This window comes from Ambystoma mexicanum, chromosome 4q (genome assembly GCF_040938575.1).
Source record: "Ambystoma mexicanum isolate Mex_15411 chromosome 4q, UKY_AmexF1_1, whole genome shotgun sequence".
Classification (NCBI taxonomy): domain Eukaryota; kingdom Metazoa; phylum Chordata; class Amphibia; order Caudata; family Ambystomatidae; genus Ambystoma; species Ambystoma mexicanum.
Window position 1 is genome coordinate 204,891,008 of NC_090928.1, and position 24,579 is coordinate 204,915,586.

Below are 24,579 nucleotides of genomic sequence, written 5' to 3' on the forward strand. Positions count from 1 at the left end.
TATGCTTCCTTCAGATCCACTCTGGGTGTCCTTATGATGTCCCAGAGGGAGCGGGCGGAGGAGAGGTTTGTGCAGCTTGAGCGTACCATCTCGGCTGAGCTACATGCTTGCCGGGAGGTTCAGCAGTTGTCCAGCCAGGGCTTGCAGGAGGAACTCCGTGTTACATGTGCTACCTTGCAAGAGGAAGCACGTGTATAACGGGAGGTTCTGCATGCAGACCTACGTGTGATCGTCGCACAGAACCAGGCTCACCCGTCCGGCAGACTTCCTGCCGACGAGGGGCAAGCTGCGGCTAGGCATGGTCAGGCTCCTGTGCCATGTCCTCCTTTCCAGGAAGAGGAAGACTCGGACGACAGTCTATCTCCCACATAGGTCGAGCTGTGCAGGCGTTGAGCCCATGGAGGTTTTTTTTCCCTCAACATCATTGCATGTGGGTGTTCAACAGCACCCTGTACCTCCCCCTTCCTGGGTGCCTCCCCCCCCCGGGTTGTATGTGGCCATTTTTGATTTTTATTTTAGTTTAGTTAGTTTAGTTTCAACTTGATAGTTAGTTTAAATAGGTAATGTAGGTTTTTCATAGTTAGTGTAATTAGTTAATATAGTTTAAAATTGTTTGTCTATTGTGCTTTCATGTGACGGTGTGGTGCTTTGTGGCTTTTGAGAGCATCCACTGTCTGTTCCAGCTGGGCCCTTCAAGCTTGTCTTGTGTATGTGTTTGCAGCTTGGGATCCTTGACTCACATATGCCACTCCTGCTTCCCTTATCCATGGGCTCGCAAGGATGGTTCGGTGTAACAGCCTATTATACAAGGGCTCTGGACTGTCATATCTGTGGCATGTCTGCTGCTGTGAAACTTGTGTTAACACCCCTAGTGGGGATGATAGGGGTGTTATTGACCACTGTTCTTCATTCGCTAGATGGGGGGTTTCATGATTGATGTGTACATTCATTGCTATTCATTGTGTAGTATGTTTATTATCTACACTGCACATGTGCTTGTTGCAATTCATGGCGTAGATGGTGTGTTCAACAGTTTGCCTGTGAAAGACGGACTGATGGTGTGATTTGTGATGTACGTCTCTGACATGGTCCAGTCATGTAATGCCTGAAGAGACACACACAGATGATTTTAAAGCATTAATCATGTGTTTCATGCACTTTCTGCAGGGGGATGAGCCTCCAGACCACCTTTGCCAGCAGACATGGGCCATTGGACGTCTGGAAGCTGGACACATTTGGTGGTGCCGACATGCGCATGTGTGCGCAAGCAGAGGCACAGGGATTGCGCTCATGCATCCGAAAACAGCTAATGTGTTTCTAGGGACTCCAGGCAAGGCGAGCAGCACAGGGGGGCCATAACACAGCAGACCTTCCACCTGGCCAGTTGCACATGCATGCTTAGTTGCAGCACTGACGGTGGGCTTGGACAAATATTGGTGTTGAAGCGCACAATACAGCTGAGATGCATTGGTGGACTAATGGCTAGTTGATGGGAAAGTTGTCTGGGGCACCTGCAGGGCCAGTGGCACATACATTCCGGTCCACCATGGTCCATTGAGGAACTTGTATTAGCCATGTAGCATTGCAAGACATGGAAAGAAGTAGCTCACAGGGACAGACAGCCAGGGACAGACTCGTGTGCAGTGCATTTCATTACCATGTAGAATTTGACACATGCACTACCTACTTTATTTGGGCCATGGTGGAACACGACTTGTTCTGAAGTCATACCTTGCTATTTGCGTCTGGCTGCTTACCCAGGGAAAATTGCATGTTGTGTGATTCGTGACACATTGGTCTTCCATTTGCAACGCACCTAGTGGCGCATGACTTACTGCATTGACTGTCTATGAACCATCACAGGGGTAATATTACGTATGGGTACGAAGCATCCACACCAGATTGTTTGTTTGTAGAGTATTTTGTTACTTTGGGGCATATATGGTGGGGTGTTTGTGTGTTATGGGCACGCATAGATCAGTAACTGTGGCTCTTTTTGCAGCATTAAACTGCTCCTGTTACCGGACCTGAGAGTGTGCAGGCAGGAGGCCAGCACTCACCCCAGAGATTCTCTTTGTCTTCCATTTGAGTAATTTGTTACTATGTGCATGATGATCAGGTTTGGTGTACTTGTGTATGTGTAAATGTGAGGAGGACATTTTTGTGCATTTTCTACTTTCCCGTGTGAATCCTACTACCCTCTCCTGCCCTTCATTCCGGTTATCCAGTATAGCAATGCCTGTCCCAACTGCATATCCCTGACCCTCCTTCCCCACCAGGGTCTCAGAGGCCTGTGTGAGTTTGACCTTGCAGGCACCCCGACCACGGTGGGGGTGGTTGGTTCGTGCCACTCCTGCACCTGTACACGGGAGCTGTGACAGTACACATCAGTTTGTGATGCATTATTCTGTGTTATGTACCACACATGGTACACATCCTGTTGTGACATTGTTTTACTGTGCTACCTTGGTTGCTACGTCATTGTCGTAGTACTTGGGCTTTGTGACGTACTGCTACTTCAAGTCATCTACTGGAGGCTCTTCTGGTTTGTTTTGCTGCCTGCAGGCTTTTTGCTTGGCTTCTGTGTTGGCCTGCTTTCAGTTCTCTTTGATTTGGTGTTTTTGCAAATCAAGGTGGCCTCTGAGGGTGCTGGACACTTTGTGCACACAAGATGGGAGATGTTGACAAAGGGGAAGGGTGATCCTGTGGCCAGGTGAACTTCAAGGATGAAGGCTACATAACCCAGGTGATGTTGTTCAGTGGGTCATGGTGATTTGTGAGGGGGGGGGTGTTTTGTTGTTGACAGTTGCCTTGCCCTACAGTGTGATGCGCACCCTGACATTGTAATTGCGGTATCCTATGTACATGATGTATTCTGCTGATCAATGCCTGTTCATGTGTTGTGTTTAGCTTTCAGGTGTGAGGGAATAGTTGTGGCTTGACATGCTGGGGTGTACACATGGTGAATGTTCACATGTGATGTGTAGAGGACACTGATGGTCACTTGATTGCACATGTATATATTGAGTGCATGTCCCTACTGACCCACACACTCGCACTATGATCTACTACATGTACAACCACCCTTCCATGTCCACATGTACACTCTGTTTGCCTTCTGGTGCCCACTGTGTCCCTGCAGCACATGATCTATGACCAATTATGGATCCTGTACATGCGTATTTTGCTTTTTGATGTAGTTTGTCACTTAGGTGTGATGCTTAGGGTGTGTGTCACACACAATGGCTGTTCACTATGCTGTGCACTGAGCAGTGTGTTGCATGAGGTGGACACAGCACACAGAAGGCGCAGTGTTGATTTTGCTATGCACAATGTGCATGTAGGCAGGCATTTATTGTTATGTTACAACTACAACTGTTGGAATGCATTTGGGTATGACTTCTTTTGTGTGGGAGGTTGTTGGTCCGTCATTTCATCTGATTCCTTCTCAGGCATCATTGTCTGATGCCACTTTACATTTTTCACATGTCAATGTGTACCTTATTGGTACTGTGTTGGTGTATAGCTATTGCTTGCCATGTCCTGTTGTGGTTTGGGAGGGTTTGGGTGACATAACAGTGATAGTCATGGCCTGTTTTGCAGGTCTGTGTGATTGACAACTTGCATGTGTGCCTTGTGGTCACACAGGATTGCCTATGTTTAAGTAGCTAGGGATGCACACAATGTGGCACTTCCATGGCAACATTCTCAGGGTGGTAAGGTTGTGACAGTTGACTGTCTCTTTGTCATCATCGATTGTCACCTGGTATGTGCCAGGCCTGTGTGCACTCCGCAGGGGTGGGAGTTTAGGTGAAAAATGTGGCCACAAGCTGGGTCCGGGCTTCCTCGCCACGTGCCCTATCTCCTCCCATGGGCAGCGCCTGTGCCTGTGGTTGGGGATGTGGGGGCACCACCATGTCCACCGGTACGCCCTGCCATGTTGCAACATTGTGCAGGACACATGCTGCCACAATGATCCTGCACACTACTGGGGGTGCATAGAGTAGCTGCCCGCCAGAGTGGTCAAGGGAGCGGAAGCGTGACTTGAGCACTCCGAATGTGCGCTCCACTATGGCCCTGGTTGCAATATGGGCTGCATTGTATCTTACCTGTGGTGGTGTGGTGGGGTTCCAGATTGGCGTCATCATATGGTTGCTCAAAGGGTAGGCACTGTCCCCTGGAGAGGTGATGATGGTTGTGATTATTGGGGTTTGTGCATTTGTATGTGTGTGACATGCATGCATGTGCACAGCATTTGTACTCACCTAGGAGCCATGTGTCGCCATGCTGCCCAGCTTCCAGGGCCCGGCTCAGGGCAGACATTCTGTATATGAAACTGTCATGGGTGTAGCCAGGGTAGTTTGCATAGACAGAGGTGATGATTCCCTTTGCATCGCATAACACCTGCACGTTGATAGAATGCCAGTGCTTGCGGTTTAGGTAGATGTGCTCAGTGGCCCGAGGTGGACGTAGGGCCACATGGGTGCAATCTATGGCACCGAGCACTTTGGGGAAGTGTGCCACCTTGTAAAAGTCCTGGACAACGGCTTGTCTTTCTGCGGGTGTTCTGGGCATGTATATGTGCCAGCGGACTGAGGGGCGTGCAGTGATGATTGCCAACACCTGGTGTAGGCAGCGTGACTGCGTGGTCTGTGAGACCCCCCCCACTATGGCAGTAGTCCACTGAAATGACCCAGTGGCCAAAAAATGCAGGACATTGAGCACCTTCTCCAAGGGGCTCAATGCTTGGGAGCAGAGGGTGGGGGATGTAAGGTCATCTTCCCACTCCCTGACCAGGTCTAGGATGATACGAGGTGGAAACCTATACCTGCCGTAGACCTAGTCATCAGGCATCCCAAAAAGGCTTGTCCGGGGTGAAATAATGCGGGCCCTGGCTATTCTCCTCCTCCTGCGCAGTCCCACGATCAGTGCTTCGACAAATGGGGCATTCATCGTAGCTGTTTATACGTGTTTGTTGTTTGCGCGCACTATTATACTGTGTGCAGGACGCTTTCGCCTGCCTTCGTGTGGCGGACGCGTTGATGCCTGTGCGCGTCTTTTGACGTGCATGGGTTTCCCGTATTCGAATCCATGAATACGGGTTGTTCGCGTGCGTGTAGGCGTTCCGTGTAGTCCCTGCAGTACTTCTGCAGTTACGCCTTCTTTTTCACACGTTATTCCCCATTCCGCGTGTTACGCCCACTGTTCCGCCCACTTTTGTTGTGTGCGCCGCGCTATGTGCGCTTTCCCTGTGCGCGTAGCGCACGTCCTTTGATGACGTGTGCACCCGCGTGCGCCATGCACGGGTTTGGCGCACAATCAGTGGGAAACACGTACAGCGCCTTCCTTGAATCGCACACGTGCGCGTGCGCTTGCTCTCTCACGCTTGCGCCAGCTTGCCCTGGGATTTTCGGTGCACATTTGTTGCATGAATCAGCCCCTAATTGTTTATTAATGTCATTTTCAATGTGAAAAGCACAACCATCAACATATACTGTTGGCAAATCCTTGCATGTCTTTTCATCAAAAGCTTTGTGTGCTGATTGCTCAAAATCCTGTAAACTAGATTCCACTTCTACTTCGTTTGATACGTGTTCAGCTGCACAGTCATGTAGATCTGCTAAACCTTGAGCAACTGTTTTTTTTTATTTTGGCCATATCTCACTTCTACAGGAAAACCCTGCAATGCCAGCATCCATGAAGTGATTCTGGACTGTGCTAGATTACCTGACCTAATTCTTTTACTCTCTAAAAACTGCAAAGGTTGATGATTTGTCTCAATAATCACCTTTTCTCCCTGAACAATGGGGCGGAAATGTTGTAGCGCCCACACAGTGGTCAATAGGGCCTTTTCACATTGATTGAATTTAATTTCAACTTGAGAAAACACCCTTACTTGCATAGGCAATGGTTTTGTGAGTCAAATCATGTTTTTGTGATAACACTGCTGACATACAATGTTCAGAGAAACCTATTTCTATAAATAAATCCCTATCCTTTATGGGGTATGCTAAACATGGTACCTTTACAAGACATTCCTTTAATTTAGCCACTGCCTCAGACTGCTCTTTTTGCCACTTCCAGGGTGTATTCAGCTTTAGCAGTTTAGTCAATGGTTGAGTAATTTTAGCATAATTTTAATTGAACTTCCTATTATAGCCTGTCATTCCTAATAAACTTTTTACCCCTTTCACATTTTTAGGGTCTCTTCATTTTTGTTTGGCTTCTACTTTTTTCTTTTGTGGGTTTAGTCCATGTTCAGTCACTTCATGGCCTTGAAAATTCACTTTTTTCTTGCACCATTGTGCTTTTTGTAAAGATACTTTGGCGCCTGCTTTCTGCAATTGGCCAAGAACATGTCTTATTTCATCAAAGTGGTTTTTAAGCTCTCATTCTTTATCAGGACATCATCCACATAAACTATGGTATCTCTTTCTGCTGCATCAGGCATGGCCTTTCTCAAAAATATTCCAAATTCACTCCCACTATTGACATACCCAAATGGAACTCTAACCCATTCGTATTGAGTCTTATCAAATGAAAATGAAAATAAATTCTGAATCTCCTCTGCCAATGGCACACACCAATATCCAGAGGTGAGATCTAACGTGGTAAACACTTTTGAACCATGTACCTGAGCTAGGCCTTGATCAATGAATAGCAGTGGCCATCTGGATACTGGCACTGTTTTATTTAACTCCCTCAAATCTGCACATAGCCGCCATTGACCATTTGGCTTCAACACACCTAAAATAGGTGTGTTGGATGTGCTATGGATAGGCCTGATAATTCCCAGAGACTCCAAATTTTTAATAATCTCTGCCAATGACTCTAAACATGCCAGTGTTAATCTATACTGGCACACAAATACTGGGCTTCTACTACACCCTTCCGGTAGCGTGGCCACATCTAAATCAGTTAAACCGCAATCATAAGCATCTTTTGCAAATACATCTTTGAACTCCATAAATATCTTCCTCAGTTCATTTCTATCCTCATCGCTGTCACATGCATCTGCTGCTAAAATCTGCTCCTCTACCATTTTGGAAAATTCTGGAAAATCTTCCAGTAGAGGAATCTCTGTGCTTTCCTCTAACTGTGTGGCTGTGTCTCTCTGTAAAGCTGCAAATTGACAAGGGGGGTCCTGGGAGTCTCTCTGCCAGACATTAGTCCTGGTTACAATAGACTTACCCAGAGTCTTTAGCTCACTATCTTTCACAGAGAAGAAATATTCCAAACATATCAGTCTTTGTCCTGCGCTGGGGCAGTCCAGCACCGAAATGCTAGGCAATTCTCCTCTGAACAAGAGTACCAACAGCATCCCCAGACACGTGTTTCGGTCTGGTTGGACCTCATCAGTAGGGAGGAGCTGTGCCTCTCTAAGAATAGTGAGCAAGGGGTCCACGTCTGGATTCCCCTAGTAACTTAGGGTGAGACCCAAAGTTACTTAAATATGCAAATTGACAAGGGGGTCCTGGGAGTCTCTCTGCCAGACATTAGTCCTGGTTACAAGAGACTTACCCAGAGTCTTTAGCTCACTATCTTTCACAGAGAAGAAATATCCCAAACATATCAGTCTTTGTCCTGCGCTGGGGCAGTCCAGCACCGAAATGCTAGGCAATTCTCCTCTGAACAAGAGTACCAACAGCATCCCCAGACACGTGTTTCGGTCTGGTTGGACCTCATCAGTAGGGAGGAGCTGTGCCTCTCTAAGAATAGTGAGCAAGGGGTCCACGTCTGGATTCCCCTAGTAACTTAGGGTGAGACCCAAAGTTACTTAAATATGCAAATTGACAAGGGGGTCCTGGGAGTCTCTCTGCCAGACATTAGTCCTGGTTACAAGAGACTTACCCAGAGTCTTTAGCTCACTATCTTTCACAGAGAAGAAATATCCCAAACATATCAGTCTTTGTCCTGCGCTGGGGCAGTCCAGCACCGAAATGCTAGGCAATTCTCCTCTGAACAAGAGTACCAACAGCATCCCCAGACACGTGTTTCGGTCTGGTTGGACCTCATCAGTAGGGAGGAGCTGTGCCTCTCTAAGAATAGTGAGCAAGGGGTCCACGTCTGGATTCCCCTAGTAACTTAGGGTGAGACCCAAAGTTACTTAAATATGCAAATTGACAATGGGGGTCCTGGGAGTCTCTCTGCCAGACATTAGTCCTGGTTACAAGAGACTTACCCAGAGTCTTTAGCTCACTATCTTTCACAGAGAAGAAATATCCCAAACATATCAGTCTTTGTCCTGCGTTGGGGCAGTCCAGCACCGAAATGCTAGGCAATTCTCCTCTGAACAAGAGTACCAACAGCATCCCCAGACACATGTTTCGGTCTGGTTGGACCTCATCAGTAGGGAGGAGCTGTGCCTCTCTAAGAATAGTGAGCAAGGGGTCCACGTCTGGATTCCCCTAGTAACTTAGGGTGAGACCCAAAGTTACTTAAATATGCAAATTGACAAGGGGGGTCCTGGAGTCTTTCTGCCAGACATTAGTCCTGGTTACAAGAGACTTACCCAGAGTCTTTAGCTCACTATCTTTCACAGAGAAGAAATATCCCAAACATATCAGTCTTTGTCCTGCGCTGGGGCAGTCCAGCACCGAAATGCTAGGCAATTCTCCTCTGAACAAGAGTACCAACAGCATCCCCAGACACGTGTTTCGGTCTGGTTGGACCTCATCAGCAGGGAGGAGCTGTGCCTCTCTAAGAATAGTGAGCAAGGGGTCCACGTCTGGATTCCCCTAGTAACTTAGGGTGAGACCCAAAGTTACTTAAATGTGCAAATTGACAAGGGGGGTCTCTGTAAAGCTGCCACTTTTAAATATTTTGGCATATCAGCTTCCACTTCAATGGGCGGATTTTCTGTTTCATTTTCATTTAAGTTAAATGTTATGCAATCCTCTTGATGACAGCACACTGTCTCATTTGAATCATAAGGGTACACAGAATGAATTCTAAATATTCCTTTGGGCTGAGAGTCCAAGTATTCTGGCAACTCACCCCTGGCATCCACATACTTTTCAGCGATATTTCCAATCACCATGTTATTTAGATCTGCAGTATAATGTGATTTTTGTATGGCCATTCCTAATGAGGAGTTTTCCTCTAAATGAATATCTTGACAACCTTTATTATTCACCATAATTTTTACAGACCCTTCACCAATATCTATCAATGAATGTATTCATAATCCAGGCCTTGCTGTTTTATGGATTCATTTAAGCTTGCTGTTTTATGGATTCATTTAAGCACACAAATGCATCAGAATCTTTCATCTGCTGTCCATTTTTGCATTTCAGTGTTATTGCAACCTGTTTGGTGAATGCAGGGATAATAGTATCCTTCCTCAGCTGTAATTCAATTGCATATGGGACCAGCTGTGCGCAATGATAAGCTCTTCTTTTATCTTCAAATTCAGGTGCTGGCCCACCTAGGCGTGACCATATTTTTTGATTAAGGAAATCTAACACCATACACATTCTCTGCATTATATCATTGCCCATGTAAAAGTCATTTTGTGTCCCACTCACTATCCAAACATTATGGTGAATTGTCTTTTGTCCCATACTAATTTTCAGCATGCATCTTCCTGCAATTCAGTTTTCAAAGTCTGGACTGTCCAAACCAGAGACATATTGGTTTTTAATTCTAAATTTCGTGATCTCCTCCCTCTCCATTATTTTTTGCAACAGTCTCTCATTAATGAAACTCCTTTCCTGTTCAATTGCTAAAGTGGCTTTTGTTGTTTTAGAATAATCATTTATACCAATGTGAACCCATGGTTGCTCATCTTCCATGTGTATTTCAGCAAGAGTGGTGATGTGTTTTTCTGAATCTGCTTTAGGAGCAGTATTCTGTTTGCATGTCTTCTCTTTTAAATAAAAACGTAATGTGTGCTCATCTATGGCAGTTTGCCATTTTTTCCTTGGGTCCAAGTATATTTGTACAGGTCGTTTTTCATTTTCACTCTGCATTTTGTCTTGACACATTAATATAACAGTGACGCTAGGGATGCAGCTATTCTGGAGATATACCTCCACTGCATCATTTGTTTTGGCAACGGTTTGACATTCATTTATATTGCTGTTTTGTGATTTTAGTTTCTTAGGTCTCAATGGTTTTTTGGTGAAGGACCACAGTACTCCATTCACCCCATCTATGAGAGGAGACAATCTTTTCAGGCAATCTGTTCCCATCAGAAATGGAATTTCACAAATGCATGTGACCAATGCCTCCTGTTTCATCCTGTGTTTTCCTATCTTTATGTCAACCTTGGTGACACCTATAATGGGCACCTCCTCCCTGTTAAAATTATGCACTGGACCTTGATTTTCCTTCACTGTGATCTGATTCTGTGGGGATCTCCCTTCATTGATACTCTTTACCAATTCTTTAGACATAATTGTGGCCTGTGCGCCAGTGTCAATCATTGCAAATGTATTGCATTTTTCTTCTACAGTGATGGGAGCATAATACCTGTCTTCAACTTCCTCTAACACACATAAGAAGTGCAAATTCTTACTGATTTCAGGGCTCACCTTTCTCAGGCCTTTTTCACTTTTGGCTAAGTACATTGGTAAATGGAATGACATGTTTCCCTCCTTTTTGCCCATTTCTGCGTGGGAGACTTTATTCATTTCTCCATGTTCAGAGGTTTCTTGGAGTGTGGCCACCGTTCGCCCATCCATCCAGGTATCATGAGAGGTCACACTACATTCCTCCAACTGAACATGTGTAACAACATCATTTGGCAACTTGTCATTGTCTAACCCTGTGCATTTGTGATTATTTAGTGTGGTACCAGCCCTTTTAACTTCTTCAAAAATATGTGGCTCAAAGAATTCTTCAGGTGATTGACCTGTACCCTCCTTTTGAGTATTTCTTTTTTCTGCCTGTGTTTGGTTTTGCTCTGATTGCCCAGGGAAGGAGTTATAGCATTCCCACTTACTCCCTGTTCACAGGTATTCCCCATGCATGAGTCGTTTTTCTTAAATCTGTCTCTTTGTTCTTTTGGAATTTCAGGTTTTCCTGTTTCATTTGTACAGATCTCCAATGTTTGATTTAGCTCTAGGTTAAACCGTACCTCTCTTTTAGATGTATTTGCAATTTCTGTCACATGTTCATTTACTGGTACTTTCACTTTTAAATCATTAGGCATCTCAGATTCATTATGCATAATTACATCAGAGCAATCTGTCTTTTTGGCACTGCAGGTATTATAAGTACATAGTCACTTTTCAGAAACCACCCGGTCATTGCTATGGCTTTCTGCCCCCTCCTTTGATGACTGTTTTTGTGCTGTTCAGAGCTTTCCTATTTGCTCAGCTAACATTTTCACTTGGGCCTCGAGGCACTGGAATCTTTCCATCTCTCTAGAATCCTCTCTCTGTTGCCTAGATCGATATTGTTTTTTTCCCCCTGATTGGATCTATTCTGGTACCTCTCAGGTGAATGATTTTTATTGGGGTTGTTTCTGAACTCTTGATTCATATGTGGAGGGGATCGGGGTGCACCCATCCTTTGGTTGTAATCCCCTGGTGGGGAATCATTGTACTGACGTGGAGCATAATTCATATTCTGCCTCATGTCCTGTCTCTCATGTTGTAGGTATTGACCCCTATGATGATTCCCATTATCATCAAATCGATCCACATATGGGGGTCTATCTTGATTACCATATATCATGGTATTGGGATCAAATCTGCTCTGTGTCCCCAATGTCTGGTAGGGACCATCATTTCTTTGATCCTGATTTTGTCCCTGGTTATTGTTCATACCTGACATATCAGGCCGATAGCCCGGGGCCTGTCTCCTAAGTACCTAGGGCTGATGTAGCTTTCCCTATTACTAGGATCATGTGATTGAAACATTGGTACAGGAAGTGATGATCTTTGTTGATTACCCCTTTGTTCAGGTGTCAAGTTATTTTTACCTGAACTTTGAGCAGACTCAAGGGACATTTTGGCTGACCTGATTTCCATCACTGTTGTTGAGGGTTCTTTAGATTTTGGTCTAGTGTCTTTCATTTTATCACTTTCTCTACCCTGACAATAGAGTACTTCATAGAGTTTTGTGCTTTGGTGCACAATCCACTCAAGGGACTTGTCACCATCAAATTCACGGACCAGTTGTGATATAATGTCTTTCTGTAGCCCATAGAAGTAGGCAGTTTTAAAGTCATTAGAATGTAGGTCAAAAGATACATCAAAGCGAGAAAATGCTCTTTTTAAGTCTTGTAAAAACTGGCGAGGGGATGTATTAGGCCCAGCAGTGATTGTGTAAGCTACTTTCTTTGCCTCCTGCAATGACTGCAAAGGAGAAAAATGACGTCTAATCTCTTTTTCAAACTCTGCCCATGTCATATTCTGCTGCTCATTCAATCCCCTTATGATACTGGCCGTGGGAGCATGAAAATAATGAACCGCTTCTAAGTGATCCTCTATGCAGCATTCCCCTCCCTTTTTAAATGGTTTGATCAGGGCTTTAATGGATTTCATTATCTTTATGGGGCTACTTGTTGCAATGCATGGAATTGCACTACTTGGTGATTCAACCCTGATTCCAGGTGTATGGGATTGGTGGCGGCCCCCACTGGGAGTATCAAATCCCCCAAGGGCGCTGAAACCAAGTTCAGTCACCGGCCCAGTCACTGGGGCACTAGCTCTTTGGCTAGAAATAGAATTCACCTCAACTCCATTGAATGTGGTGCCCTGCCGTCTATCCTGGGACCTGGGAATACACATTTGTTGTTCCAAATCCTTACACTTCTTAAGGAGCCTGTCTGCCTCGTTTTGCAAGTAATTGTTTTCATCACTCATTTTATTAATTACCTTCTGCATGTCGCACATTTGCATTTGGCATTCTTTGTTTCTCTTGTCTCTTTCTTGAAGCATTTTAACCATTTCCTGTTCTGCATTCTGGAGATCACTTTCTTTTTCAAAATGTTCTTTTTGTAAAACCTGCATTTCTGAAACCATCTCATCTTTATCTTGTCTAATGTGGTCCACTAATGCTTTTAAGTGTACCAATTCTTGTTCACTGTACTCAAATTGTTTCTTGCTTTTGGACAATTGAATATCAGAATCTCTGCATTTTAACTGCATGTCTTTTTGACATCCTTCTAATTCTGCTCTAAACATTTCCTCCTTTTTACTTGCCCCATCTAGGTCGGCTTTTAACCTGTTAATCAGCTTGGTATCATTTTCTTGCATTCGCAGGGACCTATTCAAAATAAACCAGATCTTTGCGCATAGCCGTATCAAACAATCGTTCTCTGCATGTTTATCGGCTGTATTTAACAACCTTAGAAGGCAGACCTGAATTATGCTGCCTTCTGCAAAAATATTGTCTAATTTTTCTTTCTGCACTTCACCATAAATGCGGTCATGCCATTCTGTGGCACTGTTCGATGACCACGTTCCATGTGCATATAACTTTGCCTCTAAATATTGCACTAGCTCTGAGAATGTGGCTTCCATTTGAGACATTCTAAAATTTATTTTAGTGACACACTGCTATTTTGAAATGGGTTCCCTTTAATGTACAGATGGTAGTGTGAGACACACTTGCCACGCCCAGTAGGTGCTCTATGATCACTTTCCTGGCCTGCAACGCACCAAAAATATGTAGTGTATTTTGTGTAGATTTGGGGCCTGGCGGTATTTTCTTACCGCCAAAAATAATGGTAATTTGGCAATGATTACTCCTTGCATTTAGATTGGGTTTGGCTTTATAGTGGTATACATGTTGTTGGTGGTATTTTGGTGAGCATAATTTCTTTGTTTTATTTGTGGCCCCAACATACAAAACCCCCTTCTTTTGTTTAGACTGTTCGTGTGATCTCTAGAGGCCTCGGACCTACATTATTCAGAAACACCACATTTTCATATAGAGTGCCACCTTTGGCTGTTATCACTGATTTATCTACACCAGTGAACTATGTTTCCATAAAGTATTCACAATAACATGTGGTATTATCACTAATTTATTTACATTAGTGAGATTATGTTTCCGTAGGCCTCTTTTTGCTGATTCATGTACGCTCTGCAAGAACTATTGTATTATATTCCACTCAGAAATCACACACACATACACTGAGTGGAATCACGCACACAGCTATTTATAATTGCTAAGTCTTACTTTTAGACAAATTATTCTTTTTGTTGTTTTATCTATATGGGAAAAATGACAAATGCACTACCTCAAAATCTTCCCCATATCACAAGTGTTATTCCAGATGCACTAAGAAAAGAGAAAGACAAAAACACTACACGTCTGCCTTCATGTATTTTTGTGTTTTATAAACAGTTGCATTTCAGAACACCATCTTACCCTTGTTTTTTTTTACAAAAATAAACAGAAAAATGTACAGCAGCGGAACGAGATTCACTTTGCTTCATCTGTAACAAAGAGAAAAAGGAAAACATGCAGCAAAAGAACAATATTCATTTTGCAACATTATAAAGTGTCAATTAAACACAGGGGATTCCTTTTTTTTTCTACTCTGCTTGCCTGATATTTATTAGGTAATTCATACAGCAGTCACAATAATCTCCATTCACTTTGATAATGACCAGTTATCTGTAGTTCTCCCACACGCGATCTCCCTTGGCTCGTGGCCTCTGATGAATGGGCCCGGGGTTTTCTTTTTAAAGCGCACAGTGAGAGCATGCAGTTCAATCTGCAATCTGCAGTTCTCAAGCCGGTGCCAAGTGACAAGGAACCCCCAGTCTCTGAAGGTCACTAGTGCAGCTGGAACGACTCCTCACAGCAGCTCTGCAAAAGTGAACTAACTATAATTCTGTCATAGCTCGTCCAGCAAAGCTCTGTTGCTTACGCAGCCTGTCTTCAGATATATTTCCCTCCAATCATATTAACAGAAAGTGTATTAGGTTGCCACCCCTGTTTCACAAACAATGGGATCTTCATACTGTAATAATGTTTCTGTTTCCTGCTGCCTTTCCGTCCTTCACATTTCAGTGCAGCCAGAAAAATCAGAGAAAAATGCACTTTAAAAATGACTCTCCGAGCACATCTCTTCTGCCTTTCTTTCCACATGGATAGCACATTATAATGTTATTTAGTTAGAATTAGTGTTAGTATTTGTTAATTAAGTTAGTCAATTAGATAGCTAATGTGGTCTCCTGTGAATGAGGCATTTCAAGTGAGAGAAGAGAGAAAAAGAAAATTCTATTATGCTTTTAAATCTGTAACCTGTCTCCATTTGCATATCCATATGTTACACTGGCAACATCTGGCTAGCTATATGTGTGCCACATTATAGCAATAATGTGATCCCATGCACTGGTGCTGCACTCCAAAATACAATAAATTATACTACAGTTCTCCCTGCCTGCCTCAATGCAAGATATTGCTAACTGGCACAGTTAGGACACAGTTCACCTAGATGATAGAGGTGGCTAATCTACATAGTCTGCCTAGTTGTGTTGCGCTAACACAGTGTGTCTGCATGCAAGCTTTAGGGTGAATATAGAGTAATAAGAGAGGTGGGTCAGTTTTGTGTGGTGCAGTGATTGCTGCAACTCCTGTCCGCACCACACTAACCTTGTCAGTCGTTGCTGGTTGACGGCTGATGACTTCTTGCTTCCCCGGCTGACACCGGTGGACACGATCAGAAGCTGCTTCTGTAGGAGCTGCCCTTCACTGATGGGGCTGCAACAGGCAGGGAGCTGCCCTGGAGAGTGGGTAATAAAGGACTATGGGCCAATTAGGGGTGTTTCACAAAAGACTTCATACATGTATTCAATCTTTTGTTTACTTTAGGGGTGGAATGTGCGAGGGTAGGGGACAAAGGGTTTCAAAAAGACATGTTCCTCAAAGAGGGTGTAGAACTTGAAGGGAGTGCACAAAGCTCAAAGAATAAAAAAATGTCTAAAAGACACAAAGATGCTATGAAATCACCATCTCACTAAATCTGTCCTGCTATCCTGGTGTCCCTTAGTGAGGATCAGCCTCATTTCTCTCTTTATCAACCAAGCAGAAGACCAAAATGCACAAGAATGAATCTGGACCTTTATATCTAAGCAGAGTAGCTCTATAGATTTGAGGGCGCTGATTGTTATGCTGAATATTTCAGAGGTCTGGTGGTTCTGCTATTACCTGAGACTCTCAAACCTGCCTTCCCTCCTACTCGCACACAAGGTTGAGCATGATTTTGGGCTATCAGCAATTCTCACAAGAATTTGCAGGTTCCGGGAGGCGGAAGTTCGCCCAGCTCGTAACAAGGTTGAAAAAATCTTTTTATTATCCAAATGATTGCATGTGATCATTTTTGCTGTGCCTCCATTTCTTGACAGAATCAGAATTCGGTGTAAAGATTAAACCAATGTTGTAGCTGTTTTTTGTGGTTTGAGAGTCTATTTGGCTGGAAACCCCGGGAGCCTTGGATACCACCATTAATTTGGTAGGCATATTGTGTGTAGGCCGAGTCACAAATACCCTAACAGTTGTATTTGTAGAGCCCACATTCACATCCTGGGGGACTCTTTGCACTATAGACAGAGTAATGATGCAGCAAATTTCATCAACCTCTGAAGCATGAAAGGCTTAGTGGACCTTTCAGGATTTGAAACTATGCCCATGAGATCAAAGCAAGATTCCTATGGTCGATGCAGTAGTCAACTGAGGCTTTAACTTGACCGTTGCCCACATTACTCTAAACCTTTCTACTGTACCAATGCACATGTAAATTGCTCTTTTAGATTTTGAGGTACACTATATAGTATGAGCGCGGCCATTCTAGCAGTGCAGAAATGTAATAACATGGGGCACCAGCAGCAACAAGTCTAGCAGCTTCCAGAAGCAAGGAAGTGTGGCAAGTAGGGAGCCTGCATGATGGATCCCTAAGGTCCAATTAAGGTGATAATATGAATATGGTGAAGTAAAAAGTTGTAGAGCAGGTAGGAGGCATGCACTGTTTATTGGGCGCTACCAGAAACCCAGATGAATAACTGCAGAGACAAGAGGATATAGATCACTGGCCTTCTACAAACCGCAAGCAGGCGCGCGCGTGGGTCCCTTGCGCAATGCTCTGTGTAAATATGTTAAGTAACACAGAGTCCCATTCTGTGTTAGACGATCCTCTGCACACCAGTTCGCTACACATCAGAACACTGCTCACATATCTCCACCATCCCCTCCCACGGTTCCAGGCTCAGGTGATTCGGTTAACCCAAAGAACCGGAAACCCCGTACCAGCTTTGGTGTACGGGCTCGATTGCAGCCCTTTCTGCATTGGCAATTGCCTTGGAGAGCGTATGGCAGAAGGGGCGGTGTTACGTCACCACGTCGGTCACGTGATCCAGAGTCACGTGTCCTTGTTGGACGTCACATGATCCAGAGTCGTCACATGACTCCCAGACTCACAGTATAAAGGTCTGAGAGACAGAACACTCATTGCTTCTCAGCTGGCTTCAGACCCTGTTTGGCGTTACTACTTGCTCCTTGCTATCTTGATCACGGAACTCTACCTCGGACTCCCTCGGACACCCCTTTTGTACCTTTGCTTGGAACTGTTGACCTGTTGCCGGACTTTGGACTTCACCTCGACTTACCTTTGGATCATCCCTGGTTACCTTGCTGAACTTCTACGCCCTTTCCCTTCTTGGGATTCAAGTCAAGCCCTCTCTCCTACAGGTGGCTATCCCTTCATCCACGCTAACCTGCGGTTCTACCATTCCAGGGACCGCCGCATCAACTGAGTCTCGAACCTCTCTGCTAGGTTACCTGGGTTACCCTTACACCAGATAGGTAAGACATTTTAGATCCTTTTTGTTTATCTGACTGTGTTGTGATTGCCTGGTACTTAACCCCATTCCTTCTTGACAGCAGCATCGGTGTTCCAGAGGCTCCGTGGATCTGGGAAGACATCTCCCACCTGTGGCCTCAAAGGTCGCACAGCGGGTCTCTATTAAGTTCCCCTGTGCGTCACTTGGGGACAGAGGACTCATCGGTCTACACGACACTCAAGTCAGAACAGACTGAGAAGCCGTATAGTCGTGTTTGACGATGCAGGGATCCACGGAAGAACCCATAGCTGCTTTAGTCCAGGCAATTACAATATTAAGGGCAGATATGGCAGCCGCGAACACAGTGATCCACCAAAGGTTGGATTCCATACAAAGTGTTCAGCATTCCCTTCCTGCAGACCCTGAGTTTGGGGATGCCAGCTCCTTCACTACACCCCCTCCCTTGGCCACTTCCACAGTCCCGACTCCAATGATCCTCCCATCTCCTTCCCCCCTGGCTGCTCCGGAACGCTATCAAGGTGACCCCAAGAAATTCAGAACCTTTGTTAATCAGTGCAAGTTACACTTCTTATGCAGACCTTTGGCTTTTCCTACTTCCACTACTAAAGCCGCCTTCGCCCTCTCCCATTTAGCAGGAACGGCTGCCGCTTGGGCTAATCCCCTGCTAGAGAATAATAGCCCAGTCCTTTACGACTTTGATTTGTTGGTTCTAGAAATGTCTCGAGTATTCGATACTCGACACAAGGCGCAGTCCAGGGATTTGGAGTTTTTGGAACTGACTCAGGGTAGAAGGACTTTGATAGAATACATCACCCGTTTCAATCAACTAGTTGCAGAAACGTCATGGCCAGAAAACAAGCGGGCGGTGGTCTTTTATAGGGGGTTGAGTAACACCATGAAAGATGCTTTATCAGTGATCCCTTCTATGCCTACTCAATATCAGGAATTGGTTGATCTCGTCTTGCAGGTAGATAAACGACGATCAGAGCGTAGAGCTGAATTGGGGGTCTCTTCCCATCCTACTCTTGCTAGTACTCCTGCTTCCAGTACAGAAGAACCTATGCAAGTGGGAGGTTTACGTAGTCCTATTACCACATCAGAGAGGGAACGTAGAAGGGTGGACAATGCATGCTTTTATTGTGGCACCACTGGACATATTGTGAAAGAGTGTCCCCGACGTCCCAAGAAGAGCCAGGTTTTTCGGATGGCTCGACCTTAGATCCGGAGAACAGGTCGAGTGTCCCGTCATCATCTCCGGGTACCTCTCTTGCCTTTGCTCGTGTCCAACCCGTCTCTGTAAAGGCTACTCTATGTCCCTCTACAGGCTTTCTTCATGCAGTCAATATCATCATTGATTCAGGTGCCACTGGTAATTACATAGACATTGATTTGGCCCATTCCCTCAACCTACCTTTAGTGGTAAAAACACGACCGGAACATGTCCAAGCCGTAGACGGCTCTGCATTGGTTTCTGGTCCAGTTAGACACCAAACTGCACCCCTCTTGTTGAACATACAAGAAACACACACAGAAACCATATGTTTTGATTTAATTACCACACCCCAATTCGGTATCATACTAGGAATTCCATGGTTACGTGAACATAACCCTTTGATCAATTGGCAGTCAGGCACTGTACTCTTCGAGTCCGAAGTCTGTCAGAATTACTGTCTCCCGGTCCATCAAGCCTCTGACACGCCTTCTCGGGCCTTAGAAGCATTAGCTCAACTCACTGTTGATGTTCCAGAGATCGTTCATTCGCATACTGTTGGGGGGTTGGTGTCTGGGATTCCGCCTGAGTACAATGCATTCGAATCGGTTTTCGATCGGGGCTCTTCCGAGGTACTTCCTCCACATAGACCATATGACTGCCCAATCGAAATACTTCCTGATTCCACTATCCCTTCGGGCAGGATCTATTCTTTGTCCCCTTCGGAGGAACAAGCATTGAAAGAGTATGTACAGAACGCCTTACGTTTAGGACACATCCGTCCCTCCACTTCACCAGCAGCAAGTCCCATATTCTTTGTACCCAAGAAGGAGGGGGATTTACGCCCTTGTGTGGATTATCGACGCCTTAACGCTATCACAAAAAAGGATAGATATCCAATCCCGTTAATCACCCCACTTCTGGACCATTTAACTCATGCTTCCGTTTTCACCAAGCTTGACCTGCGTGGCGCATACAATTTAGTACGCGTTCGCGAGGGAGACGAGTGGAAAACGGCTTTCTGTACTCGTTACGGCTTGTACGAATATTTAGTCATGCCTTTTGGCCTATGTAATGCCCCAGCCACATTCCAACGATTCATGAATGACATATTCAGGGATATTCTGGACGTTTACATGGTTGTGTATTTGGACGACATCTTAATCTTTTCTCGTGATCTTGATAACCATGTAAAGCATGTTCGAGAAGTACTATCCCGTTTGAGAGAACATTCTTTATTTGCCAAACCTGAGAAATGTCAGTTCCATAAAACTTCTGTTGAGTTTCTGGGTTTCCATATCACCCCTGGGGCGTTGTCCATGAACGAATCCAAGGTCAAAGCAGTATTAGATTGGCCAGTACCTCAAACACTCAAGTCCTTGCAGGCCTTTTTGGGATTCGCCAACTTTTATAGACGTTTCATTTCTTCTTTTTCCACTATTGTTGCGCCGCTCACGGCTCTGACTAGTCCTCAGGTACCCTATCATTGGCACGGGGAACATCAGGAGGCTTTTGAGGCTCTGAAAACTGCTTTCACTACCGCACCGGTACTCCAGCACCCCAATCCTGATCTTCCGTTCATAGTAGAGGCAGACGCCTCTTCTTTTGCTCTTGGTGCGGTATTGTCACAAACGTGCCCCACAACAGGCAAATTACATCCAGTGGCATACCATTCCCGTAAGTTCTCCAGTACTGAGACTCATTACACTGTTACGGAGAAAGAACTCTTGGCTGTCATGGATGCCTTTCGTGTTTGGCGCCATCATCTTCTGGGGGCCAAACATCCCATCACGGTTTACTCAGATCACCGGAATTTACAGGATCTGGCCTCATTGAAGTGCATTAATAGCAGACAGGTCCGATGGCATCTTTTCTTTTCCTCTTTTGATTTTCGTATTATGCATCGTCCTGGCACTGCACATGGAAAAGCAGACGCCTTGTCACGTTCCCCAGGGGGGGTCGTGTTGCCAACCTTTCCTGACACTGTTCTCGGAAAGAGTCATGTGATTTGTCTTTGTACACCTTCATTGTCGTTATTAGACTCGGTCCGATCTTGGACTAGCAATCACTCCGACCAGTTGCGAGAATGGGACCCCGTGTTTTCTGATGGGTTGCCTTTCGTACATGAACGTCTATTCCTTCCCACACCTGACACTCGTAATCTGGCCCTAGAGTGGTCTCATGATGCCCCTTTTAATGCCCATCCCGGTCAAGAGCGCACTTTAGATCTTCTCAAGCGCTGGTGTTGGTGGCCCTCTATGAGGCGCGATGTAGACTGCTATGTCAATTCATGTGCAGTGTGTGCTCAGGCTAAGCATCGGAGAGGCCGACCGGTTGGGTTGCTACTTCCGCTTCCAGTTCCTCCCAGGCCTTGGCATACACTGACTATGGATTTCGTTACCGATCTCCCAAAATCACGAGGCTTTGACTCCATCTGGGTAGTGGTGGACATGTTTACAAAAATGGCTCGTTTTGTCCCTTGTAAAGGTATTCCTTCGGCCCCGGTCTTGGCGAACTTGTTTTTTGAACATGTGTTCATGTTATTCGGCCTCCCTTCGGTCATTATATCCGATCGAGGATCACAGTTCACCTCTCGGTTTTGGAGGTCGTTGACTAAATTGTTGGGCATTGATACCAGGTATTCTTCGGCATATCATCCTGAGACCGATGGGCAGACCGAAAGGACGAATCAATCTATGGAGCAGTATCTTCGCTGCCTTATATTGCAACATCAGACCTCCTGGTTGGCCGCTTTGCGGCTTGCTGAGTTCGCGTACAATAACGCGGCTCATTCAGCTACAGGTTATTCTCCTTTCTACGCCCTCTACGGCCAACATCCCAAGGTCTTGCCAGTCCCTGATGCTTCTAGTTCTTCGAATCCTGCGGCCACGACGTGTCTTAGGGATCTGTCTGCTGTACATGCTAGTACTGTGGTGCATCTCACGGAAGCGAAGACTGCCATGAAGGCCCGTGTGGATGGCAAACGTCTGGCTGCTCCCCCTCTGGTGGTGGGTTCTAGGGTCTGGTTGTCTTCACGTCACCTTCGCCTAGTGGGTTGCCGGAAACTGCTACCTCGTTTTGTCGGCCCGTATGTAGTCTCACAGGTGGTGAATCCGGTGGCTTTTCGTCTGGTGCTTCCTAGTTCTTGGCGTATCCATCCTGTCTTCCATGTGTCCCTCCTCAAGCCTTGCCCCGATTCTGTCCGCCTTCGTACCCCTGTTGCACCGGTGTCCCTGTCCTCTCCTGATGTCTTTGAGGTGTCGGCCATTTTAGGGTCCCGATGGTTTAGGGGTAGGCTCCAATATCTGGTGGATTGGAAGGGTTACGGCCCGGAGGAGCGTTCATGGGTTTCCGCCTTGGACCTGAACGCCCCTCGGCTGGTGACCCGCTTCCATAAGGATCATCCGTCCAGCCCATGGGGTCGTGGGCCGTTGGGGGGGGGCTATGTTAGACGATCCTCTGCACACCAGTTCGCTACACATCAGAACACTGCTCACATATCTCCACCATCCCCTCCCACGGTTCCAGGCTCAGGTGATTCGGTTAACCCAAAGAACCGGAAACCCCGTACCAGCTTTGGTGTACGGGCTCGATTGCAGCCCTTTCTGCATTGGCAATTGCCTTGGAGAGCGTATGGCAGAAGGGGCGGTGTTACGTCACCACGCCGGTCACGTGATCCAGAGTCACGTGTCCTTGTTGGACGTCACATGATCCAGAGACGTCACATGACTCCCAGACTCACAGTATAAAGGTCTGAGAGACAGAACACTCATTGCTTCTCAGCTGGCTTCAGACCCTGTTTGGCGTTACTACTTGCTCCTTGCTATCTTGATCACGGAACTCTCCCTCGGACACCCCTTTTGTACCTTTGCTTGGAACTGTTGACCTGTTGCCAGACTTTGGACTTCACCTCGACTTGCCTTTGGATCATCCCTGGTTACCTTGCTGAACTTCTACGCCCTTTCCCTTCTTGGGATTCAAGTCAAGCCCTCTCTCCTACAGGTGGCTATCCCTTCATCCACGCTAACCTGCGGTTCTACCATTCCAGGGACCGCCGCATCAACTGAGTCTCGAACCTCTCTGCTAGGTTACCTGGGTTACCCTTACACCAGATAGGTAAGACATTTTAGATCCTTTTTGTTTATCTGACTGTGTTGTGATTGCCTGGTACTTAACCCCATTCCTTCTTGACAGCAGCATCGGTGTTCCAGAGGCTCCGTGGATCTGGGAAGACATCTCCCACCTGTGGCCTCAAAGGTCGCACAGCGGGTCTCTATTAAGTTCCCCTGTGCGTCACTTGGGGACAGAGGACTCATCGGTCTACACGACACTCAAGTCAGAACATTCTGATAGGAGAGCGGTTTATTGTGTATCTCTTCCTGATTTCATTCAATTAAGTCGCTTCCTAGTTCTGCTGCTTTATCCATATGTACATCAAACTAGATCAGGCCTTATCTCACAGATCTCATGGGTTGGCATCGCCTTCTCTATAGGTTTACTCCGTGGCGCAACGGAGACTTTGTCGCGGAATATGCTTTCACGGTCAGAATCATCAAAATGGAAGCGCTCCTTTTTGTCTTCCATCCAACCTTTCTACAATAATAGCCTCTCATGTTTGATCACCCTGGTGGTTTCGCAATTTGGAAGTTGACCCCAAAGTGCGCCTCTGTTGATTGCATTATTTTAGTGTCCATAAAGCAAATTCATTTCCTCCTGAGCCCGTTCTTTGCACAGTGTGGTTAATGTACATTTACAAAAATGAATGTTATAAGAAGAAAGCATTTTGCAGAGAGATTTATCTCTCTGCAGCAAAAAGCCGCGAAGGAGATTGGAGGCACTTTTGGCGCCCTTTCTAGAGCACTGCACAGGCTTTTAAACCCGAAGAGGATGAAGCGTGCGCACTTACTGCCTTTCACATCTTCAAAGAGGCGCTGTCCCTGTTTTTTAATCTTTCTGCCTTTCTCTGAAACCATAGGAAGTTATTGACTTTACGGGCACTTTAGATACACAATCAGGAAGCAAAGGACAGGCTGCATTAAGAAGCTTTGAGTTAAAAGGCTCGTCTCTGTTCTTAACATTCTCTTTTTTTTCTATTCATCCCTCGCCCTTCCTCGTCTTCATCCCGTCTGTCAAATACACATTTATTCTCTTTTCTAGCACCTCTCGCTTTCCTTGTCAGAAAGGCCTCCTTCTCTGTTTAACCCTCTAACCGCCATTAACAGTCGTTGCACAAGTTATTCTCCCAATTGTGTTTTTTGCCATAGGTGTAGGGACCCGGCAGAGAGGGAGGACATACCCCCCTCCTCACATTCACGAGAGGTGGGGACACCATACCATGAAACCCCCCACATTTCGGAGCTCAGCGAGGTCTGAAAGTGGAGGCAAAAGTCCCCAACTCTGGCCAGGGCCCCCACTTGACTGATGCAAAGACGTCTGTGTACTTTCTTTTAACACAACTTAAATAACATGCCTGATTGTGCATCTGCACCAATGAGCCTGTGAGCCTACTCGTGGCTGCTATTGATTTCCAATCTGATGTTTTAATCTGCATTCTGTGTTCACAGTTTTACATATAATTGGTGTGTTCACTTTAACACAATTTTG